We start from the raw sequence: 6,217 nt of genomic DNA on the forward strand, positions 1-6,217 counted from the left end.
AGAAACTCTTCATTCAGTTTCCCGTATTCGAAAAAATGTTTACGGTTTACACCGACGTGCTAACTGGAGCTTGTTAGTAGCTACACAACCTACATTGCCTAGCTCTCTTAAGGTCGTATTTTGGAATGTCAATAGTATTTCAAACAAAAAACATGACTTTGAGAACTTCCTGACAGAACATAACATCGATGTTGTACTTGTGCAGGAAACCCACCTGAACAATGCACCTTTTGGTATTCCAAACTACCGTTTTCACCATAGAGAACGCGTTGAACGTGTTGGAGGAGGAGTTGGCATTTTTGTCAAACGTAATCTTCCTCACGTACAATTCGGCATTGACTTGGACCAGTTACACGGCACGGAAGCCGTGGGCGTTGAACTCCAACTGAGAAAAGGTCGTCATAGAATAATCTCAGTTTACAATCCTCCGCAGAATCGTCTATTTCCAGAATCACTAGATGAACTGCTGATGTCGACAGATACTCCCACAATTGCTGCTGGTGACTTCAATGCCAAGCACAATCTGTGGAGCAGAATCACCAATGCAAACGACCGAGTGCTCCATGCGCATGTTAACAGGCATGAGTATCGAGTGATGGGTCTAGATGAACCTACGTTCTATTGTGGGGATAATAGACCTAACGTGCTAGATATCGCACTGTTCAGGAACGTCTCCATGTCCTGCAAAGTGTACACTTTGTCGGAACTTGACTCAGATCATAATCCAGTCATCCTTATGCTGGGCAATGATCCCCTCTTCAGGAATATCGCATGATATCATCCACGGATTGGGAAGCCTTCAAGGCCCACCTAGTGGAGACACGTACAGACCGTGAGGCGCTTCAAACTCGCAACGGTCTCGACGCGGCGGTGGCGGATTTTGAATTGTCTGTGAACAACGATTTCCGCGCAGCCACAACCAGGACAGAGTGTCCGCTGCGCAGATACAATGAGTTTCTTCCCAGGATTAGGAACCTTATCCGGGAGATAAATCGCCTCAGACGAGTTTATCAGCGGACTCTCTATCCTGGAGACAAGGCTGCGGCTAGCAGGATGGCCAACCAAGTTAAACAGGCCATCACTGACTATTGAAATTAAAGGTGAAGCGAGTGTTTGGAATCGCTTGAACCTGGGGATGATGAGCTATGGCGAGTCATCCGCAGGCTCGAGAAGAGAAAAACCGCTCCCTCCCTTCTTCACGGACAGCGTGGCATCTGCTACTCCCCCGCCGAGAAGGCGTTGGCCTTTGCAGATACAATGGAGAGTCAGTTTCAACTTAACGTTGATCCGGATGATGATATTGACCGTGATATCCAGCTGAAATACCGGATTCGGCGCATCCTTAGGAAAAACGATGACGACGTGATCCGTCCAGCTTCGGAGGAAAAACTAAAGGGGTACATTAGGGCCTCCAAACCCAAGAAGGCTCCGGGAATTGATTCAATCAACAACAAGTTGTTGAAGCAGCTCCCGGAGAACTTCATCAGATACTTGTTGGACATTATCAACAGCTCAATCACTCGAAGATGGAAGCATGCCGTAGTTGTCATGATTCCGAAACAGGGCTCGAACCCGCTGTTTCACCAGAATCATCGTGCGATTAGTCTGCTTTGTTCAACGGCTAAGTTGGCTGAACGTATTGTGCTGCGAAGGCTAACAGAAGAAGTTGAAGACCGAAATGTTCTGCCTGACGAACAATTCGTCTTCAGAAGGGCACACTCCACCGAGCTGCAGGCCCTGAGACTGGTCGAAAATTCCATCTCAGAGTTTAACAATAGGAAGACAGTCCATCTTGTCCTCTTGGGCATTTCGAAGGCCTTCGACCGAGTCTGGCACGAAAGCCTGTTACACAAAATGCTTGATTTTGATTTGCCCCGGGGCGCAGTCCGGTGGACTAGACCCTTCTTGAAACACAAAACATTTTAGGTTCGAGTCTCCTGTCAGAGAAATCCAAGCTGGAGTGCCTCAGGGAGCTGTGCTGTCTCCACTACTGTACAGTCTTTACGTGAGCGACCTTCCAAAGTTCGATTAAGTGAAGGTTTCTCTTTACGCCGATGATACGGCTCTCCTCGCCTCTTCCATGGATCAGGCTTTGGCGGTCGTCTACATGCAACGTACATTGGTACCTGGAATGGAAGATCCGGGTGAATTAAAAAAAAACACAGGCGATAGATTTGGGGAGACGTAACGTTTCTCCAGACACAAAAGGGTCACGATCTCAGGCAGGGAGATCGAATGGCAAACGCGAGTCAAATACCTAGATCTTTGGGTAGACCGCCGACTTACCTGGGCAAATTACATCGACTATATCAAGAGCAAAGTCCAATGGAGGATAGCCAAACTTTACAACACGATGTTCAAGCCTGTCATCATGTATGCTTCAGGCGCCTGGGGACAAACCGCTCCGTCAAATCTTTCCATTTTGGAAAAACTACAAAACAAACTTCTTAGGATGCTCTGGTGAATGTTCCATGGTTCGTGCGGAATGAAGCCATCCGCAAAGAGAGAGACCTGTCAACCATACGACAGTCCATCCAGTCGAGGAATCAGAGAGTTTTCGAGTCAGCGGAAACAAATGATAACCCATTAGTTATATAGGGAAGCTGTAGATTATACTATAGACGACCCCTCCCGATACAGAAGGCCCCGTCGCTTGGTTGAGTGAAAGCCCCACGACGTCTGTTAAAATGAACAGTTTGTTCATCAAATACCCCAGTCAGGAAGGGGTTCGCCAGGTCAGAGCGGCATAGAGGTCATTGATCTTTATGTCGTTACCAAAAACACCTTCAGTTATGAACCACTCATCCTCCTGATGAAAGTCAGATTGTATTAGATAAAGAGAGAGAAATCTAGGCAGTTTTACCAATTATTTTCTCAGAGGTGATAGATACAAACCAAAAGATATTTTTTAAGACTTGTTGCTGCAAATAGAACTTTTTAGTTCTACCATTGTTCTTATCAGGACTTATAAAAGAATTCGTAACTTTCGGCGCCACGCCGCATCGAAGGACCAACTAGCCGGCCTTCTTGGACGTATTCGACCTACCCAGGTTCGAATACATCAGGGGGTACGCCGACCCAGTATTGGTATCTGGGGGCTTTAAACGTCCGTGCGCCTCCGGAGGCCGTTCTCTTCCCTTGGGCTAGGTAGGTCGAGTCGGGACAGTGTGTCGGCTAGGTGGTAGGGAATCCTCTGGTTCAGCCTAGTGCCATCGTGGTGGCCAGTTGTACTCCCGCGGCGCCTTCAGTTAGATAAAATATTAGGGTACTACGTATAGAAATATCGAATACTTTTGGACAACAAGTTTTGCCCTTGACTTTCGTGATTATGCAGGGAACGCGAGACGCTCAGGATCCCGAAATGAATCAAGGATGCAACGAAATAGATGAGTATAGATCCTCCAGCGGGCTAGCACCCGCCGGCTCTGATCTCCGTGCGACAAGCGGCCTAGGAGTGGAAGGTCTTCCACGACTCCACGCCCAGCCGGGTACTTCTTCGAGACTGCTCCAGGTACCGTCTTGGCGACATTGGAAATAAGATATCAAGTGACCGAATAAATTACGAGCGACAGACAACTGATTCCTATTCTTCCGCCATATATCAACATGTATGAAGAGTTGAGTCTCCTTTCTTGCGAAGAGACTTTTTTCACAAAACAAAAGAGTATCGGTTAAAACACCAGGGTTCCTACGCAACTTGCTCGTGACATTTGCAAATTGGCTGGAATATTTTGGAGAAAGAACTCTCTACAGTTGTGTTATATATGTATACATTTATTTATTTACACTTATTTTTTTAATTTGGAAAATTCTCTCAACAGTTTTACGAAACCATATAGAAGGACCACACTAATTGTTTTTTCGATTTTCCCAACTTCAAACTGGAATTGAGGTTTTTCCGATATTCAACTCGGAATAAAGTGATTTGTGAAAAAGGTCAGGTTGGGTGAGTCATAATGAAAAAAAAAATTTTGAAGTCAAAATTTTTAAATAACATAGGAAAAAGTTAAGATTTTTTTCCATTCTCAGCCAAGAAAACCAAGTTCCAATTGTCATGAGATACTCGTGTTCAAGTCTAGGCCTGAGATCGTCTAAGCCTAAAGGCCTAAAGGGTTTTCGTTTTGCGGGCTTGTGAAAATTTAACTTTGATATAAAGATCACCCGCACATACAAAAGTTAAGAAATCAACTGAATTTTAGAACGAAAAAATATCGAATGGCAACACTGACTTTATTATGTCCGATATGTTGATGGTTTAAGGTTATAATTCTATTCCGAATTCCGAGGTTATATTAAAACGTAAAAGTATGAATCAAATATTGAATATTTTCAACAGAAATTTAAAACTTCAGTTCGCAAGGTCTCTAATAGTTTCGCGATATGTAAGCGTACATTCTATATGAATTTTTGCATTCATCATATCCAAAAAAATTGTTCATTTCAGGTTAATCAAACAAGATGCTGTTCCTCAAGTAGTGAACAAGTTACAGAAGCTTCAATATTGACAAACCTCAAAAATAAATTTCCCAGCGCCATTAGTATAAATGTCGAAGACACCTCAGGAGGCTGTGGAGCAATGTTCAATGTGGCTATTGAGACAGCTGAATTCAAAGGTTTATCAGTCATGAAGCAACATAGGATTGTGTATGACGCACTTAAAGATCAAATAACCAAAATACATGGTTTACATTTGGAAACAAAGGCACCAAAATGATCAGAAGTTGCCCTGAAGAGAAGACTTCACCTTTATGTTGCATGATTGTTTCAATACCGAAGATTAGTTTTGATTTACCAAATTATTGAAATTTTTGTTATTTCTGTATTTTAAGTAATACAGGTTGCCTCTAGATGGTTTACATTTTGGGAAGTAATCCCTTTAACGGAGCATATTTTAAAATCAATGGGTGATAAAAATGGAGGGAATAGAATGGTCACTTCAGAGAAAACTTAAAGCATGATTGAGCATATATTCTTACGGCAGGAACAAGTGACTTTCAACCAACTCTGTGGAAATTGATTGTAATTGGTCATTGCTAAGGTGAGAGGTTGAAAAAGGAAAAGTAAATCCAAACCGAGTTCATAACATCTAAACATTTCGCAAAAATATTTCTCAAAAGGAATATCCTCATTTTCAATCAGGGCATTTTCCAGCAATAATTTATAGCCACTGACCATATTTTATTCGATCACCAACACAGCAGGAATCAATTCAGAAATTGTGTTCAGACATAATACGGCCAATTACGTAACAAGAAGGCGTAATTATATGAGAAACTTGGCAATTCAACTTATAAAGGAACATCAAGAACGCCGACTGCAAAATATGAGGCTTCCCAGAAATTTACGGGCGCAAGAATTTGCGCATCCTACAGCTAATTCAGATGAAACGCCAAAAAAGAGACGGTGTGACTTCTGTCCGCGTAATTCAGACAGAAAATTGAAGTATTTTTGTGTCAATTGCAAAAAAACAATTTTTTTGGAGCACTCAAATTTTATGTGCAATAATTGCAAAGATGAAGAAAATGTCTAATGTTGATTGTTCCTATGTATTAATAATAATTATTTTTTTACTTGTTCGGTTTCAACTTGATTTTTATTTACTTCAAGTATGTATTGAAACTAACGTTGTGTGTTTGTTAAGTTTGAAATTACTTTTTATTTTCTTTGAGTTTGTTATAGTTTACCGATGCAGCAAAAATACTTTAACTTCAAAATTGACTGGGGTCCAATGGACCCAACCAGACTAATATTGTCCGATCGATTCACCAGACTTCTGGAAGGTTAAAGCAAGCCAAGTTTATCGAGTTTATTTATGAAATTTAACTTGATGTATGATGGCATGCTTAAGCAATGATTTTTATTTGGAATGCTCATTGTGTTGTCATCAATATATCTCTATAAAATTCTGGATAGAAATCCACAATGTTTTTTCGAAATGTTTCTAGTCCAATATCTCATAACCTAAATATTACACTATAATTAGAGAGTGCTATTTACAGTTGGGTGGTTAACATTTATAATTACAATAATCCCTTCTCTCAACTTTCGAACAGGGCAAGATATCCGCCTCAGACCAAATTTTTGTAACGAAGAATCAATTTTAGTATGCATTGATGAAAAATCCAAGAATCATATGATTTACCACGGAGAAGATGGGTCTTGTGACATTTTGTATGAAAGGTATTTCAATTCCTATATAATGACCTTCACTTTCTGA

This window comes from Leptinotarsa decemlineata, unplaced genomic scaffold (assembly GCF_025532065.1).
Source record: "Leptinotarsa decemlineata unplaced genomic scaffold, Ldec_3_MD MMD2_P_RNA_scaffold_12, whole genome shotgun sequence".
Lineage (NCBI taxonomy): Eukaryota > Metazoa > Arthropoda > Insecta > Coleoptera > Chrysomelidae > Leptinotarsa > Leptinotarsa decemlineata.